The sequence below is a fragment of the Hipposideros armiger genome, unplaced genomic scaffold (assembly GCF_001890085.2).
Source record: "Hipposideros armiger isolate ML-2016 unplaced genomic scaffold, ASM189008v1 scaffold_340, whole genome shotgun sequence".
NCBI classification, from domain to species: domain Eukaryota; kingdom Metazoa; phylum Chordata; class Mammalia; order Chiroptera; family Hipposideridae; genus Hipposideros; species Hipposideros armiger.
In genome coordinates this window covers 1,169,637-1,190,823 of record NW_017731690.1, presented here as the reverse complement: position 1 = coordinate 1,190,823, position 21,187 = coordinate 1,169,637, and the positions used below count along the sequence as shown (strand labels likewise).

Genomic DNA, 21,187 nt, shown 5'->3' with positions numbered 1-21,187 from the left:
GAGAAAAAAAGCTGTTGACATTGAGTTGCTGACCAACTGTTATAAGAGAAATGTTGTTTGTCCAAGTGGGAGACAAAAGAGTAATACAATTGGTCTTTTAACAGATAAGATCAAGGATTCCTCTTCCTGGGCTGTTAGATTTGATGTGTAGCTCCAGGCAGGTAGAGAGATGATTGAGAGGGAAAGGGTCAGATCAGGAAGGGCTTAAGTACCTCACGTAAATGAGGGTTAAATGTCGCAAAAATAATACTGGCATCAGGATTCAAATGGATGTTAACTTAGAGAAAAGCAGAGCAAACCTCCTTCCTGAAATTTTTTATGCCTTTAAATTTGTGTTACAGTGTCTGTAACCATCAAAGTTAGCTTGTTCATTACTTTTCATTCTGTAGGACAGGTATACACACACATGTTGTTTGCCTTTTTTCATCATTTATTCAAAAATGTTCATTGGCCCCTTTTCTTCTACTTAGATCACAATGAAAAACAAAAACAAAAAACTTTCTAATCTTTTGACTCATCTCTTTTTACCATGGAATGGTAAAAATAATTCTTCCAATTAAACATTTCTGAAAGAGGTGATATTTGCATAAGCATTTAGTAGCCTTTGAATATTAGGAATATTTATTTTGTTTTTGAATTCCAGTCCAAACAGAGCGATTTGGAAAACTGTTAAAAGCATCTAGAAAAGCATATTTGTGCAAAAGATACTTGATAATTATCAAACTGGCAAAAGAGAGGTATGAGATTGAAAAGACAGGTCATTCTCCACTTTGCCACCTTACCCTAAGCCAGTGTTTGGGGCACCTGCCAATCATTTTCAGGAAAGTATTTTGAGTCTGAATTTTTCACATGCCTGAGAAATAATTTTATCATTGTAAAGGATTATTTTAAATTTGAAGAAAATATACCTCACTGATTTATTGATTTTCATTATATAGACATGATTCATTGGTGTTCACTATATAAACAGTAAAAACATGTATTACGAAGGCATAAATAATTATACTGAAGTGCTACTAATGTGTTTATGTGTTGAGGTGTGTCCTTTCCTCCTTCCTGTTTTCTAAATTTTAGAATATCTTCTATGATTTAAATACTAAATATTAGGAGGAGAGGGAAATACTTGCACTGAGCCATGTCATCCACGTGGGAAAATCTCAGATCTGTACCAATCCAATAGTTTCTTTTCTCTTGTCTAATGGAACTACTGAGCAAGCTAGAGGAAATCCTGTACCTCTGAAGGTTAGTGTATGGTCACAAAACGCAACCATCAAGTTCACCTGTGCTTCAGTGCTTGGCACTTCTGTCTCTTTCCTGAGTTCTCACACTTCCACTGCCCTACGGGCATTTCAGTCCCCCGCTTTTTCCAAACTACCTGTGTCACACCCCCTCCTTGTTTTCAACAGTGTACCTCACCTCATTTTTAACTGAAAGAAAAAATAATAGACATTATTCTGCAAGAGCAGGATCACCTTTCTCCCCACACTCCCATCAAATCATCTAGCCTTGACTGTCGTCTCTCAGAGGTGCTGACTCACTCCTGTGCCCTGGATGCTAACTCCTCCTACTTCCGGAAGGGCTTTCCCTCCATCCAAAGTTCCCTCTTTTGCTTCTGTACCCTAAAGTTTTCTTTTTGTACAATCTCTTTCCTATGAGTCTTTAAACAGACTCTCTTTAAAACATGTCCCCAACTCAACATGCCCCACGCCCCCAAGTCATCTCCCTTTTCTCTTGCCACAGGCATGGTTTCTATAGAGTTGTTTGCCTCATAGCTATTCCTTAATTTGCAGCATTCTGGCCCATTAACCCTATAAAATTATCCTTCCTCAGGGCTACCAGTAATTTCCTTGTTGGAAATAATTTGGAAACTTATCAAATTACATTCAACCTCTTTGCAGCATTTAAAGCACTGACTTTCCCCTTCATCTTGAAAGATTCTGTTTCCTTGGCCTCCATGATATGCAGCTTCCCTGTTTTCTTTCCACACCTCTGGCTTCTCCCATTTACCATGCATTTTCGTTTTCTCTGCTCTTCCCTTAAATACAGATGATCCACAGTTTTTAGTTCTCTTCTTTTTATATATTTTCTATTTTTCCCAGGAAATCTCACTTACTACTATGGATTTGATTAATATCTTTATTCAGTTTTTTTTATTGCTCCCTATATATCCACTATGCCACCTTACCCTAAAAATATTTCTGTACACACCAGAACCACAGGATAGACTAGCGGATCCTGCAACTCAGCGAGCATCCAACTGAGTGGGTGAATCGCCATGGGTGGGTGGGGGACAGATGTGCTAGCCCTCCCATGAGAAGGGACAGAGGAAAGGAGAATTTTCACTGGTACCCTAAGAAAGCAATCTCACTTCTGGTCTCTAGCCTATTCTAGACAAGGGAGACTGCAGAGGCTATCCTCTCTGCTGGAAAGCCCCTTTTTGGCAAATCCCACCATGAAGATATTTAGTGTCGTTCATTTCCAGACATGAGCAGTCCCTACAGTAAATACTCACTGGAGCAAGAAAGGGTCTGAATAGCTATAATGCCTTTGTGTTATTCATGAATTTATTTAACAAATATTGAATATCCTCAAAGATGTTTATAAGCAAGTGGAAGGACACACATTAAACCAATAATTACACTGATCATTATTTAATTATAGTCTATTAAATGTTCTGAAGGAAAAATACACTATGTTGAAAGTACATATCAAAGGACTTTGCCTAATCTAGGGCATCAGGAAAGGCTTCCCTGAGAAAATGTCAGTTAATTGAGAAGTGGAGAAGAGTAGGAGTTAGTTAAGCAAACGGATGGGGAAAGGGGCTTCCACGCAAAGTGATCATAAAACTTGCCCTAAGCTTGATAAGCCATAAGAATTGAAAGTAGGTCAGTGTGGCTAGAGTTTATTGACCACAGAGAAGAAAGATGCAAGGAAAAGCTTTATAGGTATGCTGGGACCAGGTTGGAGGAGCCTGCTGAAGATGTTGGATCTTATCCTATGAGCGATGGAAAGCCATTGAAAGATTTAAATCAAGAGTGGCCTTATTTGCATTTTGTCAAATGCAGACTTCAGATTTTTTGTTACCAACTAAAACATTTCTATTTTAAGTTCTAAAAATGCATACCAAGGCCGGCCGAGTGGCGCATTGGTTAAGAGCTGGCTTGGTATGCCAGCTCTGAGCAGCAGTGCCCCAGTTCGGATCCCACATGAGGGCCAGTGACACTACCCCCAGCAGTTTAGATGGTGAACCACAGCTCGACCTGGAGCTGGGCTGCCATGAGTCGCCGGCAATGGCGTAGGCTGCAACCTCTGCTGCAGTGGGGCTGCCATAAGCTACTGTGTATGGCCAGCAGCCCGTGGGAGCTGCCAAGAGCCGCCGTGAGCGGCCATCCAGAGGCCAGCAAGCAATCTGCCTCACCTGAGAAGAGCGCAATGATCACAATACCAACATGGGCTAGTGAAGCAATGTCCTCCACAACTAGATTGAAGAGCAAAAGGAAAGCAACTTGTCTGTTCCCCTTTCCTGATTTCCCAACACAGTTTCCTTCCCCCAATTCCCCAATAAAATCTTAAAAAAAAATGCATACCACATTTCAGTAATACATTTACTACTGTGTTGTTTCTTCTTTCTGTCTATCTGAATCCTACTCAGTTGAACGCACAGATCACCACTGCTTCTTCCAGGAAGCCTTCTTTGAGCATTTTAGAGCTGGGTGATCAACAGCTTTGTGAATTCTTAGCGTTACTGCAGCATGTAGTCTCCTGCCAAAACATTAGCTCCAGGAGGCAGGGATTCCTGTCTGCTGTGTTCAGGATGTATCCCAATCTCATAAAACAGGACTTGGCCATAGCTAGTGCTCAGTAAATACTTGTGGAATGAAAGAATGTACTACCCTAAGTGAGGTTTTAGGATTCAGGACGTGTAATACCCCTTTTTGAAATGAATCATAATTTATTATTAAGCATACTTTTGCTGAAAAAAACCCCACAAATTTCTGGCACACTTAAATGTATATACATTTGTTTAAGATATATCTGTTTATATCTTCATAAATGTTCTGCTTTCATATAATTTATATACACTATAATAAATTATACATATATGTTAAATATGTATATATATACATATATATATATATATATATATATATATATATATACACACACACACATATGCAAAGCAAAACATTTTGAAAATACAAACTCACAGAATTGAAGAAAATGCCGAATAATTAGATTCTAAGAAATGTAGGAACCAGGGCACCTCTGGGGTTCTCAGCCACAGAGACTCTTAGATGGTCATTTTAGGGTCTTACCGTCTGTGTTTGCATGACTTCACTGCAGATTTAAATTTTTAAGAGATGGCGATTAGCACAGTTTGGAATACATGCATTGCTTGACCTCCATGCCTTTGAGTTTGGGGTGAGGGAGGGACCATTTCCAAAAGGAAGAACAAGATGCCACTGAAAGATACCAGGAAAGCTGACAAGGGAACATCTGCAAAATGTTCACTTTACCACGACATAGAGTCTCTTCTTTTAGTTAAGTGCTATACCAGACAATAAGGTATAGGCACAAACAGGCTTCAATTCAAGAAAACTTAGAATAGTAGGGAACTATAATCTGTATTTAGGTAACAAAATAAGTATTTATAATTAATAATTGATTTATAACTTTATATTATTCATATTAAAATGTAGAACAATGTGATGGATTCTAAAAAATGGCCACAAATTCTTTCTCTCTGTAAACGCATGTCATTGCAACTTTACAGTCCTCCCATCAAAAGGTGGAATCTATTTTTCCACCTTTGATTTGAGCATTAGCAAAAGAGACAAGCAACAGGAGCTTACCAAGCACTGGCACGTTGGAGCTTGCCTATGAGAACAAGCACACATGGCTAGTTAGGCGAAGAATGATAGGTCACATAGGGAAGAGACAAGCCATGCCGGCTGAGGCCTTCCAGGCCAACCCCCAGCCAACCTGGGGGTTGCAGACACACTTGAGTAAGACCTGCAGACCAGTGAGGCCCAGACAAAATGAGCCCGAACCAATGTTTGCTGCTTTATCACACTAAGTTGTGTGGTTTGCCATGAAACAAAATCCAACTATTATAATCAGTAAATTAAAATTTTAAGCCTAAGAATGACTTAAATGAACAAAAGCAAGTAGAGCAAATCCAACCATAACCATGTGTGTTGTCTTTCTTCCTTGTTTGATCTGGATAAGTGTGCTTTAACTCAACGTGGTGTGGTAGTAAGCAAATTCTAAACCAACCTATTAATCTTCTTTTGTTATTCACTCTCTTAATAAGAACCATACATCTTAGATTTCAGGTCATTGGACTTTTTTGTTTTCATAGTAACTTGCATCTGTTTGTGTCTAGGTTTTATTATTGGCTGTGCTTGTTTTAATTTACAAAATTAAAATAAGAGGAGCTGCTCTTTCTCACTGATTTTTTGTTTTTATTTATTTTTTTAACTTTATTGGGGAACAGTGTGTTTTCCCAGGACCCATCAGCTCCAAGTCAAGTCGTTGTTTACAGTCTAGTTGTGGAGGGGGCAGCTCACTGGTCCATGTGGGAATCGAACCGGCAACCTTGGTGTTAAGAGCCTGTGCTCTAACCACCTGAGCTAACCAGCCACCCCCCTCACTGATCTTTTAAATACAACCCTTTACAGAGCTTTCTCCCACAATTCTTTTTCAGGTGCCATCCACCATCTGAAAAAAACAGAAAGGAAATTTTCTCTTTCAGGCTCTCCTTTGCCTTCCAGCTTTCACAGTGATTGTCTCTGATGATATTTTCAGTTGTTCACAATGAAATTCACCAATGAGCACTCCCAGCACCACTCACACTTTATTATAGCCCATGGAAAATTCTTTCCTCTTCTCAAGTCACAGCTTTCTACTGGTTAGGAATGAAAGTTAGCAAGGCCCATAACAAAGTTAACACCGAAGACAGAAATTGATGAAGACAGAAATCCAGCAGGTCTAAGTTCAAATATCAGCTTTGTCACTTAAAAACATTGGGCACATTATTTAACATTTTCATTCCTCATTTTTCTCACTTGCCAAATGGGAATAAGTTATAACTTAGAGGACTGTTAAAAATAAAAAAGTATTTTTAAAAGTATTTTGATAGTGCACAATGTAATAAAATCCTTAGTGGAAGTGTTTTATTATAATTTTCATTTGTATAGTATTTGTCTAACTGTATTGATTTGTAAGTTATTAATTGGCCATCCAGATAAAATGAACACAAACCTATAATGTTAACATTAATATAATAAGTATAAGTAACATTTAAAAATATTTAAAGCACTTCTATTAGTTTATCTCAGTTAAACTTCAAAATAGTCCTATGAAGTGGTTATTATCATCCCTCATTTAATACACTATGAGAGTGAAATTTGTGAGTTTAAGTGTTCTGTGTAAGTTTTGGAGTGGTCAAAACTCAAATACAGGCCCATTTGGTTCCCAATCCTGTATTCTGACTGTGGCATGCTGGGACATTGCTATCCAGAAAAAGTGTCTCACATGTTGGAGTAACCTGGAAGGGAACTGTGAGAACAATTGGTCAATCCTCTTTCACTTATCACCCAATGGGTGAGCCAGAGGCCCTGGGACTAAAAAATTACCCCCACCCCCACCCCCGAGTTGTTGATGCCATATCAAAAGCTTGGAAAAAGCTTTCAAAAGTTATACAAATTTCTCATACCATACCACACCACACCATACCATATTTGTTTCTTTAGAAATATTGGCTAAAATACTATAAAGGAAAAAACATAATTTTTGTCTTTGTTTTCACTCAAATAAGTCCAGAAATACAAAAACGCTTCTAGAAGGAAAATGGTACAGAAAAACCCAACAACACTCATTTCAAAATTTCTCCTTTGTCAAAAGTTTTGATTCAGATATGCATCTCAGACTATATAATTTGCATTACTTAAAGTACATAGTATGAGCTCTATAACCTGCATAATGCAATAAACGAGTAAAATCAATCAGACTGCAATTTTGTTTCATTGTGTTATAGCTTGTCTTAGAATCAGGGCCTACTAACCTATTCCCAAACATACCCCATCTTTGTATTCTAATGTAACTTAACCAAGATAGTTTTGATAAATGAATATGCATCATTTTGAAAAGCAGAAAGTCATTATTGACTCATGATAAAAGATCATATTTAGAAAAATAACATATGCTGTTTCAAATCACTTAAAAACCAGTTATGAAAGCAAACTTTTACTGCTGACAGTTGTGGCAGAATGCAAAGAGCTGTGTCACCGGAATTGATAGGTGTACTGAGCTAATGAGCAGCAGATGGCAGGCAGACAAATATAGATTTTACAGTTGCTCCCATCATTTCAGCAATACTTAACTGTGTTATTAACACCTCAGTCCTTGTTAACATGCCTTAGAGGCCGAGGAAAATATTCTGATCCAGCATAGTATTCTCTGATTTACAAGTTCTATTAGAGATTCCTTAGAGTTGATTTTTTTTTAATCCATAGAAGTGTGATTAATTTTTTTAATGTGCTGCACATCTGTTAAAGAGAGAGCATTTTAATACCTTTCCTCATTAGCAAAGCAAGCAAGAATGAGGAATATATCCAGAATGTCAGAGTAAGTCTTTGGCTTATGTTTTAAATGTTAAAAAGTTTAATCTTTTAAATGGCTCCATAAAGCTGATAAAATGAGACAGCTTATTCCAGGGTTGGGACAAGGAAAGTACAAAATGAGCCTGGAACCCATTGTTGTGCCAGAAATTAAGAAACTGCGCGCGCGCGCGCACACACACACACACACACACACACACACACACACACACACACACACACAATGGGGGAATAAATTAACACAGAACCCAGCCAGAAGTGTCCCCACCTTAGCAATCTGAGACATTTTGATTCTTCAAGTAGATAAGAACAATGATGTCATCAAAGAAAATAGGATCCATGGGTCCACAATGGAGACTGATAAATAGAGGAGAGGAAAGGGCTCATCCTTGGAGTAGAATGACAACTGTTAAGTGTGGAGGCCACGCTGTATTGCAAAATTATCATTTTGCCTCTATTATAGTAAATATTGGTTGGGGAAGAATAATCAATGGATGGATATGCAGGCAGGGAGTAGGAGAGGAGTTTGATGAAGAGCAGAATGTTTACATGGCCTCAGAGTGTCTCCCAAAGATTGTTTAATGGTTTCAAGAGGGAAATTAATGAATATGTAGTGAAGAAACAAGACACACATTGACCAGGGATCAAAATTAACATCACCAAAGGAGAGATCAGTGGATATCATAGCTTTTGGATATGACACTCTAAAAAATACATCATTTTTGTAGTATTCCTGCCAAGAAGGCATTACCTGACTCTAACTATGAGGAAACATCAGACAAATAGAAATTCAGGAATGTTCTATGAAATCATTTGTCTGTATTCTTCAAACTATCAAGGTCACTGCCTGGCAAACTATTGGGTTGCCGAAAAAGTCATGACATATTTTTTCTATGTTTTTTGTTGCAAAAATGTATCATGACTTTTCCAACAACCCTATATTTACAGATGATAGAATACATTGCAACTTCCTGCAATGTATAAATCTAGATTGATCTTGTACTGAAGGAAAAAGTACTATTTAAGCATTATGAGAAAATTGTCAAAATTGTACTAAAGATTGTAGATTTGATAAAACTATTGTATCAATGCTAAATTTACTGAATTTGATAACTGTACTGTGGTAATGTAAGATATTTAAAAATATTCTTACAACTTGTCTATATATTTCAAACCATTTTAAAATTTAAAAACTTAGACAAAAGAAAACATAAGAAATATATTATTCTAATACAATGATTCATATGACTTTATAACATATTATGTAGATATATCCATAGAACAACAGACACTGGAACCAATTAGCAGAAAACTGAGTTATTTACTGTGGTAAATCAGTTAACTTTTTCTTTTATATAATGGCTTTATTTTCCACTATCACGATCTCATTTATTTTTAATATATGTATTCCAACTTTGTTCAGGTTCTGCATCCATTCTAATTTGAATTATCTTAACAATTAGTATTACAAGTTATGTGTGTAACTGTTTTAATTAATTTAAATAATTAATAATACTGGAATGTTGGACCACTTTTTTTTAAAGATTTTTATTGGGGAATTGGGGGATGGGAACAGCGCTAGGGAATTGGAGGAAGGGGAACAGACAAGTTGCTGTCCTTTTTTGTTCTTCAGTCTAGTTGTAGAGGACGTTGCTTCACTGGCCCACGTTGGCACCATCATTGTGCTCTTCCTGGGTGAGGCAGATCAGTCACCAGCTTCTGGACCACCACTCACTGCGGCTGCTGGCTGCTCACGCTGGCTGCTGGGCACTCACGGTAGCCCATGGCAACCCACTGCAGCAGGGGCTGCAGTCTACTCAGTTGCTGGCAACTCACGGCAGCCCAGCTCCAGGTTGAGCTGCTGTTCAGCATCTTAGCTGTAGAGGGCAGTGTCACTGGCCCTCATATGTGGGATCCGAACCAGAGTCCTCTGGCGTCCCAAGCCAGCTCTCAACCAACACGCCACTCTGCCAGCCCTGGACCACATTTTTAATTAAGTCTCCTGGGTTAACGAACTAAGTGTAAAAGTTTAAGCTTTTAAGTATTATTATCAATAGCAGGAAATAAAGCTTTTTTTTTTTAAGTTAGTATCTGCCACTGCATTTATCTATTTTATCTTCTGATTATTGAGGACAAAGCAAGACCATCTATATTGGTGAAAACTGTTTTTATAACTACTGAAAAGGCAAAACAATAATTGTTTTACAAATGACCTCAGAGTTTTATACATTCTCGTATCCCAAACTGAAACTCTATGCTGTATTCCTGGACTTGCTTAAAGATGTGTCAACTATATGCCCTATTTAGTGCATATTTCCTAAGTTAGAAAGCTTGGAGTTTCTTTTTTTCTGATGTCCATCGAGTCAAACAACTTCTGGTGATGTCACATCAAATGTATCTCTTTATTCTGCCCACATGAAACATCTCAACATTTCCCAAACATCACCAGTCCTTTTTATAACTTTGTGCCTTTGTACATACTATTACTTGCAAAGAAGGACCTTTCTTCCTTCTGTCTGGCCAGCCTCTCTCACCTCAGATGACCCCACGCATAATAGAAAATACCTTCTCCTGGGCTCCAACAGCCATTCTATCATTTTTGTTGTATTCTTGGCCCTATAAAGAGTATGTTCTCATTTTGTTGTATTGTAATTTGTCTGTTTACATGCCTGTCTGACAGAGGAGACTGTGAAATCTTTCAGAATGAGGAACATATGTTATACATTTCTATATCTCATCCAGGATGTGGAATGTGCATCACATCAGGCAAGTATTCGATAAATGTGGAATGAATGAATGTAAGAATGAAGAAAAAGCAAACAAGTGCATGAATAACAATAGAATGAGATTAAAGAGCTAAAGAGAAGGAAGGAGGTAAGAGTTTTTAGGAAATAAGAGCTAGGAAAGCTTACCTAATTGAAATTCATAAAATATCAGTGTACATATGTGTACTGCCATTTTTTTTTTAATGGAAGTTCTTTGGGGTCCAGAAGAAGAGTTCTTAGATCAAACTTAGGAACAACTCAAATCAATGGCTGAAAGAAGGCCTGAGAGTCTTGGTTAACCTGGTGACACCAGCCAGCCAGGTCCTACAGGGAAGGCCTTCCTCTCCAAGATGACACCCTCTTCCTCAGCAACTCACTTGTGAGCTGCCTTTAGGCCTGTGACAATTCTTAGTCTTCGTGCACTTTTATGGTGTGGACCATCTCTCTGTATTTTTTAATTCTTTGCCTACTTCTCTGAGCCATGTGCCTAAGAATTGCATGGCCTTGTTCTGTATAAAATCCTCCAACCTATAATGGTTTACCTCCACCAATACCTGGCCTGGCTTCCGATTCCTCCCATCTCATACAAAGGAGGGGAACTCTGTGATGACCCAGAAGCTTCCCTCTAGCTCTAAAATTTTGTGGTTTTAATGTTAATAAAGTTAATATCTGGTTATAGTGACAATACAGGTTATCTGGTGGGTTGTCAGCTAAAAATCACTAGTCTGGATCATGGATAAAGGCTTCTGAGGTTGATAGTGACAAGACTCAAGGTGATTTTTGTGGTGGTTGGGCCGCGAGGAGCCACATGACTAGTGGGCCCCTGGCCTAAGTGGGCAGCGTATCAGGAACAACGTGCCCGGCTACTGCAGAAGACTGGGCCTCTTGGTGTGGCCCAGCGGACCAAAAACATCCTAAATAACTCCTGTGTCATCTAGGCTCAGTTTTTGCAGATATAAAAATAGAAGAACATTGCGGATTAGGGATTTTATGAACTATAAACTGGAAATACCAAAACACAAGCTTCTACTGGAAAGAAGAGATAGGAGTCTGTGATCCACCTTACGTGAGGGAGGCAGCAGGACAATTAATATGCCTGTTATTTATATCCAGGTGGTGATATCATGCTGCAAACTTGAACTCTATAAGAAAGGAGTGTTTTTAATTTTTGAATGAGTCTTGGAGCATATTTAAATGATACCAAACATCCAAATGAGAAAACTGTATGTGACCAATGAATGGGAAAATAAATGAATGCCTAGTAGCTTGATGTTATACAAGCAAAACAGCATATTTGATGGAATGTTACACATTCACACAGATCACTGTTGACCTTACATAGACAGGGCCTCACGGTGAACCACTCAAGGGGAATTATGAGCTTTAGGAGACAGGGTGGCGAGCCGTTTGTCTGTGAGCTGGGTTGCATTGTTTATTCCCTCGCGCTGTGACATTTCCACCTAGCTTGCTATCACATAGTCACTGCAATGCAGTACACACTTGTCCTGCCAATTAGTCTGTACGTGACGGTTTCCTGGCTATGTGATGACTCTGAGACACCATATTCTTAGCCGTGGAAATAGCTACAGCATCGCAAAAATGTGCGGTACTCTCTATCCCACTCTATAGTTAGTGACTTCTGTTCCTTATTCAGTCACATTAAAGTGTCCAGAGATTCCTTGGCCCTACAAAGTGTGTGTTCTCATTCAAAGACAATTTCTGGCTTGTCTCTGGCCTCTTTTCACAAAAGGTATTCTGAGTTCATTTATTGTATTAGTTGTAGTTTAGAACAGAATATCAAAACCTGTCTGATACATTGAATTAATTTCTAAGGGAAGTGTTGTTTGTATATTTTTATATAATGGAGATAGTAAATAAGTTGGCAATGTGTTCTGCCATATCTCTTTGTTCAACATCTTCAAAAAAATTTGATATGTTCAGGTTTTCCTCTCCTTTTTTAATAATTTATGCCACTAATGACATCAGAATGTCATTAGAGGCCCAGCTCTTATAAATACTAGTTTATTAATCTTAATTTGCCTCATAAAGAAATTACTAGTTCATTGATAGTTTATGAATCCTGGGGATCAATGTTAAGTGAGTTTTTAGTTTTTGAAAAAACTAATACCAAAACCAAGACAAATCTTGTAAGAAAGGCACATGGTAGAAAGAGCACGATTTTTAAAATCAGACCTCTCTAGCTGTGAGTCCTAAGTTTGCTTCTTACCACCTCTTTGCAATGGGAAGAATGACTTCATTTTTTGAACCTCTGTTTCATCCTCTTAGAAACAGGAAACTATTTTGTATGCAAAATATCTTTCTGATGATCGAATGTAATAACCTGTCAAGCTTGTAGCACCGTGAGCCACAGACTAGGCCTCAGTAAATGTTAGCTCCCCATCTCCTCCTCCTTTCTTCTTCTTAATAGCCCTGGATTTTGTTAAAGGAAATCTCTGTCCCTTTACATGTCTACGTCCAGTAGAATAACTGTTTCTAGGCTTTACCCCTTATTTTGTTTGGATCCAAAGTGCTTCCCAAAAGAAACTGGTTTGGAGCAGGGTGCCAAGCAGCTGAATCCAGAGAACACCGGGTCACCATCCTGACGAGAACCTGCTCTGCACCAGATCCCCAACGGAGCTGAAGCCAGGAGTTCCCCTACCTGCATCGTCCTGATGGATAGCTGGACAACAAGAAAACAGAGTGAGTGAGAGTCTCTCTGATGGGAATATTTTTAGAGGCTTTCACTGCAAATAGTTACTATTCTTGTTTCTGGCCAAGAACTCAGGGAAGCCAGTTTCTTATTCTTTAACTACCTTATTAAGTGAAAATCTCTTTCAAAAGCTATTCATTCAGCCTTCTATACAGTGTGTTCTTTCTACCAATTTGCCCTCAATCCAGCTTTGACCTGGAGAAGATAGACTCTGAAGGGTATATTGTTCATCCAAACAGATGTGCTCAGCTCCACAGGGAAAGTTTAGTAGTGACCGTTTGGACGGCGCAGGGAGGCAGCAATAGGAAGAAAGATGATTACTGCTCCTTCTGCTGTTACCACTATTTTTTATGCAAGTCAGAGAGTAAAACGAGCCCAACTTTCAGATCACCTCCTGAACAACAGGGGGAGCACTAACTCGACAACTAAATTCTCTTTAACAGGTATTTATAGTCATTGAATGAGCATAGGAAATAAAATTCCATAAACCCAAAAATATTGTATGCTATATAAAACATATATGGAAACATGGTCATTGCACAGTTTTCTGTCAAATCATAGCTAACTTGTACCCAAGGGATAGGACACACTAACAAATCAACTTAAATATTTGTATTTAATTTAATAAGGGTAAAAAAGTTGAACACGTTGATTGCCTTTGAATGATGTACCTTGAGATGTTGTATATAAGGTGAGCATTATATGCAAGATAATAGCTCCTTGCTATTAGGTAAGGGGACTGATGTGACACCAAATTATATAGACTAGTAAGGACCAATTATAGAGGACCATGTTAGTGACACTGTACATTATCTTGAGGGAAATGGAGAGACTTTGGGGACCCAACTGAATATCACAGTGTAGATCTGACACCACAATCAGATCTGACATCTGACTATTTCAACAAGGAATAGTCAATGCTATAGAAGTTTGTCAAGTTTCAGTTATTATTATATGCACATATAATGTATGAAACCTGATTGATCGAATCTAGTTCTTATGCCTATACTGTAGATGCAAAGGAATTTTCTGGCTTCTACTTTTAAAAGGCAGGACTTATAGCGTGAGAATTACAAAAACAAAAGGGAGGTATTCAAAGGAATTGGCCAAATGCAGATGACAAACAAATGCCCATTTAATAGCAAAAATAGAAGAGGTAGATGTTCAAGGCAAGATGTAATTTCATCTGGATGCTGGTTTTTAATTTTAGGGAGAATAGACAGTAAGACATATTTAATAGGCTTTTTGGAGCTAAAGTGAGATGTCTGAACTACAGGTACAGAAATGAGAATATCTATACATAATTTAAAATTATTGAAGCTAAGGTAGTAGATAAGACTTCCTAAGAAAGTGATGGTGTTTAAAAAAAAAAAGGCTGATAATGGCGCTCTGGGGAAGAGTTACGTTCAAAGGAGATTTAGCAATTAGCAAGGACAGTTTCAGTGGAGAAAATAAATCCCAACTTCCATTGGAAGAGTATAGGTAATCGTATTAGGAGGTAAGGAATTCTGAACGGAAGAAGAGATCAAGTTTTATGCTAACCCTGACAGTCTGGAGAATTTTTCTGGCCCTTAGCATAATGCAGAGGAAAGGAGTTGAGTGTTAGCTGAGTAGTCATTAGCCGACCCACTACACTATCTAGAGCGACAGCATAGTCAAAGGTCTTCACAGCAGAGTCAAGCTATTCAAACCCCAGGGTCCCAGGTTAACAGGTATGAGTCCTGTGTTTAACACAAGGTTGCTGTCTTTACTATTTTCTTCAAGTACTCTTTTTGTTTTGGTGTGAATAATACTGGTATGTAAAAAAAGAATTGACTGAATGAATTGAGTTGGTCTGAAGAATACAACTGCTGTTGAGGACAGAGCACAGTGAACTCTACCAGCTGGTGCTGCTTCCTGCTTCAGAAAAAATGGCTTCAGAAAGTCAGGCCTGAGCAACAATGTCCTTGAATATGGCTAATTAATATAACCTTCTGGGTGGATCGGGAGTGACAATACTAGTCACGAAGACTTCTACTTTTACTCTGGCTGCTTTGACCCCTATTAGCTTATCTTATCTGCTTATCTGCCTCTTTGCTGCATGTGTTTTTCGTAACTTTGGTACTTTGGGCACCTTCTGAGGTGATTACCAGACGCACAAGTCATCGTTCCCTGGGAACCAGCCTCAACACTAGGAAGTAAAGATTCTTAAGGGGCATATCTATAGAAAATGTCATTGTCAACATAGCCAAAGTTATTTGATCCCCAAAGTTGGATTTCAGAGCCAAACTGGTCAATCAGAATATAGGGAGCCTGGGAGTTAGGTGAGCTCAGTTTCTTAAATGTCAGGGAGATTCTGGACAAAATGTACACAGTCTCCTGCTACCAGGTTCATGAATCTGCCGTCTTCCTTCCCTTCTTACAACATGATTTTCCTTTTGATTTTGTGAGATATGTCCAGAGCCTTCCAACACATTCCCTGGTTTGACACCTTGCTTGGAGTGTGCATGGTAAAAGCAGCTTTCCCTGTTTTATGGTGGGAGCTTGAGCCAGTAATTATGAACTGCTTCATCGGAGTATGTAACTACACCTGTATTTTAATTGTTTCATTGTCAGATCCCCCACTAGACGTCATGGAGGAAGGGAACATTACTGATTGGCACACCACTGAACTCTATGCACATAATACAGGGCCTGGCATGTCGTAGTTCTGCCAATATTGTTTATTGAGATGAGCTAGACATCTTGTCATCTGTACCATGGGACATTTGGCAAAATTGGCTACATTCATTTTGTATTTCCACAATATACCTACTAGTGTTATTTTCATTTTATTTATTTTTAGGGCTTGCATTTATATCGCCTTACCATTTTCTGCTTCTACTAAATCTTAAAACTAAGTCAGTTCCTTTGTTTTGTAAAGTTACATTCATTTGAATCCATATTATGAGCATAAGATCATGACTTTACTCAGAAACTGAGTTTCAAACATGAAAAATAAAGAAGAGGAATTGTAGACTGACAATAAATAACAAATAATGTAACTATCAAGGAACTACAACGAGCTGACCCAACAAATGATTCTGGTCCATTCCTCCATGTGAGAAAGAACCTCTCGGCCAGTGGAAAATTAGTCATCTGTTGGTAGACATCTAGCGTAGCTAATGCAGTTTGCAAAGCATTACATCAGTCGTCTCACATCCTGTGTTTAGCTGAAAGGAGTAAGGGAGGTGATTATCTGGTTAATGATCTAGGTCTGTATTAAAACAGCTGTGGAGCAACTGGACTCTGCCTCGCCTATTCACAAATCCTTCCTTCCAAGATATAACATGTACAAACATCTGACGTAAGGATAAGGGTTCTGAATGTTTACGACTGGCTTTCTGGCAAAAACAAAAATGAAAAACCCCTTTATAGCATTTGCTGATTTCCATGGTGTACATTGTTTCTATCAGGGCCTATTTTCAGATACCAATGTGATATCAACTAGCTCGCAAAATTCTTGAATATTTATCAATTGACTCTCATGAACGGGTATAAGTAAACTCTGGTGCACCATTGATTCTCCTCCTTAGAGAGCATTTGTCACGTAACTCAGCCCGTTATGGAGTTTTGTTTCATTTACTAATGCACGCATACTTATATTTGTTTACCAAACTAACACTTATGAAGCATCTTATGACAGAAATCAGAGGCAAATAGGGTTAGCAGTCTAACAGAGACAATTTTTTTAAGAAGTACATGGAATAGCAGATATGCATAGGCTATATGGAGCCACAAACAGGAAGATACTTAAATCTATCTAAGGAGGCCAAGGAACATAATGTTAATTATTTAGTCATTTAATGAGCATGCTTTTAGCAATAACTATGTACCAGAAACTGCTAAATATTTGATAATGCAAAGTCAAATTAGACACTTCTATAGAGGGCTTCACACTGTAATAGGGAATATAAATAAGTAAAGGATCATAATCTAGTGTAAGTGCAGTTATAAAAGTGGGTATTAGAAACAGTGATAGCATATAAAAGGCATAAAAACCACACTGCTTAGCATAGCTCTCAAGACCCCCAGTCCTGAGGCCCCTTTATGCTTCTCTGGTCCCATTTCTGCCACACCCTGCAATCCATGCCCATATCACTGAATATTCTGAAGCTCCTCTAAAATGCCTGCCATTTCCTGTCACTGAATCTTGGGCTTTCCTCTTCAGGAACCAAGTGACATTGAATATTTCCATAGAATTTTTTTCAAAGGAAGCACACTAGAGCAGGGTTTGTCTTCCTGTCAGACTTTCTCCTTTGCCTTTTGAAAAACGTCATATTAGTTTATATAATTTTCACATAATAGCATAATAAAACTTATCATTTTATTTGTCCAGCGGTTATTGTGCATCTAAGACCACTGGAGATGATCTTACTTCTTCTGAAGTATGTCTTTAAACGCTGATTTATGCTGGGCTGTTGGTAGGTAGCAAATTCATTTTTTTAATGTAAATATGTTTATTTTTCCCTCATTCTTAAAAGGTTTTGTTAAACATGCAATTCTAAGTTCAGAGTTACTTTTTTCTTGATAATAATATCCTCTAGATTTCATCATTGCTATTGAAAATTCTGCTGTAATCCTATTGTTGTTATTCCTCTGTAGTTTGGAATGAAAAGAATAAAAATGGGTCTGTAACCCAATTCCTCTATCGACCTAGACACCACAGGCAAGCTTGACTCTGAGCAGAACTCCTTGCAAATGTTAACCAGTGGAATTTACTAAGAAATACATAAGGGTCATGCAGGGGGTTCAATGTACTGATTTAGCTATAGAAGCTTTTAGCATGGTGTATCTGTTCCATCAGATGGGTCATTGTAAATAGCCTGCAGTTTATATGCTGCAGTTGCACTGAAGAATGGAAGGTATTTACAGTGGCTTTTCTGTGCTAATTTGGCCCATACTCAGCTCTCAACACTCTAAACCCAAGTACATACTGGTGAGGAGAAGGTATTCTGGAAATGGGGTGTAACATTTGGGGCTTCCTGGATACTGAAGTCGAATACACCTCAGTGTTTTGTGTGAGCCTGTTTGATAATATGAGTTTTTGTGATCATACCCAAGTGTCTGTTCTTCCTCTTTGGCTAATTATAAGTAGGTATTTTTTTGTCTTTGGTGTTATGTAGTTTCACAATGATTTGTCTATGTATGGATTTATTTTTATAAGTTGCAACACATCTTTAATATATTCTGTTTCCAGAATTTGTGGATTCATGGTTTTCAATAGTTCTGGAATATTTTCAGTCATTTTCTTTTTAAACATTGTTATTCCTCTAGTCTCTCAATTTTCTCTTTTCTAGGTCTTCAAATAAATTTAAGTTAGACATTTTCATTGATTCCGGCATATCTTTTAACTACTCTTTAATATATTTCTTTACCATTTTTTTCATAATCTGTAAATTTTTTCAGATATATATTCCATTTAACAAGTTATTTTCTAATTTACTGTTTGACTGTCCATTTTGGTTTTAGTTTAACGAATATATTTTTTATTTCTGAAAGTTTCATTTGTCTTTGTCTCCTAAATATTATTTACTCTTGATAGATTCTTGTTGCTTGCTTATTTTGTGGAAGAATAAGCTATGATGTTAAAATTTTACAACAGGGTAGTAACATGATTTCTCATAGTCAGCTGTATTTATGATCAGAAATGTGGAATATTAACACAAAGCTTATCATAAAAATCATGCCAAGTTGACTGTGATTTGACACCTACCTCAAGATTATTTGAGATATCTAATATTTCAGAGTGACAGTAGTACACACACTCATTTTCCAAATCATCTAATTTCTCTAGGCTGTATCTGTCATAAATTAGCCCTCAGTGAGACAATAACAGTATCATATGTCTGTAATTTATTGAATACTTTCTACATCCTGTATATTGATTGAAAACAATTTTACAAGATAGGCAGTAGTATTATTCTCATCTTACATATGACAAAACTAAAATTTAAAGAGATTAAAGAATATGTGTAACAGTCATACAACTAGCAGGGCCTAGGATCCAAATTCAAGACTGTTCAACTTCAAATTCCCAAACTACCTGAAAAATACATGTAATTATTTATGAGAATAGTACCTAATTTCCCTTACATAAGGACTGAGGTGAAAAACTCTTTAAATGTAGTCTAAGAATACAATTGTCACTTAACCCAAGTTATATGCTTTCTGCTGTAAGATACTAAAAAATATAACACCTCATATGATTCTTTCTGTATCTAATCTATCATAAGACTCAAAGGAGAACAATATCCAACTGCAATAATTTGCTACAGTCAGATGCCTGGTAATAAATATCAATTTGCTTTTGTCAAATTTATTTCTCTGCTTTCATTCTTTTACTTTTATATTTTCTCTAATATTTAGAGTTTCAAATATTTTTACAAAGTAGCCAAAGTATGTCTTAAAAACTCAAACTAATCTGCTGGGTATGAGAAATATTTGCTGCTTCAACATTTAAAAAGTTCAATTTAGTTGAATAAAAATTAATTATTTTGTTGTTTCAGAAACCATCGTCGGCCCTGGGATACAAAGTTGACTGTGACCCGGGCTCTATCCCTGAAGAGTTTGCAGATACCTGTATGGTCAATTTGCTTCCCAATGGAGGTGTAGTCTGCTTGTGTTTTTCTTAGGCACATACATACACATACATACAGGTAGCAAGGGACTCTCCTTTCATTCCCTACCACCCCCACTTGTATTTCCATACTTATTCCCTTTTGGGAATATTAGACCCAAAGAGTGTGCATTATCATATTCATTTAGTATTTGTTCAAAAAATATTCTAAAATTTTGCAAGCAGCCAAGAGATGAAATTATGTTTTTTTGTTGTCATCATTATTTTTCCATTTGTAACATTTTACCTTGATAACATTTCAACTCCTTCATCATTGCAAAATGTACATATTTTAGAATGAACTGAAATTACTTATTTCTAGCTAATAAGGGCCTATTATATCCAGATTTGTACTAGATATTATGAAATTTAATAAAAATAAATTCAAAAGAGTAAAGATAAGACTTTATGGTTTTATCTTGAATAAACAACCTGAATATAATTCTAAAAGTGAAGTTACGTGATATATGCAAGATAGAGTGGTACATTACTGTCTCCATATTAAGTGTTAATAAAATGTTGGTGTTTGACTTGGCGTTAATCAGACAGGAAGCATTTCAACTGATAGTGAAAAGATGGGTGACCTCTGGGTTGGAAAACAGGATGAGCAGAGTGTGCAGGGAAGAGTGAAAAAGGAGAGTAGTCTCCCTGAGAATATATCAGGGAACAAGGAATCATGAGTGACTTTAAACTAGGCAGGGGGAGAGAGAGTGGACAACAGCACAGCACAGTGTTAAGAACCCTAGTCCTGTAGCCAGGTAACATGAGTTAAAGTCTGGGAGGCTGATCAATAGAGGATCATAAACTTCAGGTTGACACTTCTGAGAGATCATAAAGGATAATATTTCACTTAATTAATTTTCAGAGTAGGTGGCGTATACATTTTCTGTTTGTGTCTTGCTGCCTTTTAAAATATAACTTGCTACATTCACCGAGACGAAAACAGTTCATGACTAATTTAAAGACAGATGGCGCAGATATAGTTTTCCCTACAGGTATGGCTTTTTTCCAGTTATGATACTTCCTTTCCTGAAATTCAATTATTAAAGATCTCAAAGGAAGCATTTCTAAAATAGAAATGATGACTGCATTTGAGAAAAAAAAAAAACACCTTGTGCTTCATCCTTTTTTTTACTGAACTCAGCTGTAAAAGCAAATGAGTTCCAATGGCATATAGCTTCTGTGTTCAAATTTTATATAGCAATAAGGTGAAGAGGCATTGAGGTCAAAGGCAGCCTTACTTGTCTGAGGAGCCAGTGGCTGCCTACACAATGTTCCTTCAGGGAAAGCAGGAAAGTTGACTGCCACTAAAAAAAACTTCCCGGGCCAGCCGAGTGGTGCGATGGTTAAGAACTGGCCTGGGATGCCAGAGGGCCCTGGTTCTGATCCCACATATGAGGGCCAGTGACACTGCCCTCCACAGCTAAGATGCTGAACAACAGCTCAACCTGGA

General features: G+C 37.6%; 1 long non-coding RNA gene across 1 annotated transcript in view; it reads right to left on the bottom strand.

Annotated features, from left to right (window-relative positions):
• Positions 1-5,642: 5,642 nt before the first annotated feature.
• The window catches only part of LOC109392630 (uncharacterized), a 45,978-nt gene continuing 30,433 nt past the window's right edge, over positions 5,643-21,187 (bottom strand). Inside the window, exon 3 of the long non-coding RNA XR_002126097.1 lies at positions 5,643-5,721. This is a non-coding gene — a long non-coding RNA (uncharacterized LOC109392630). The remainder of the gene's footprint in view (positions 5,722-21,187) is intronic.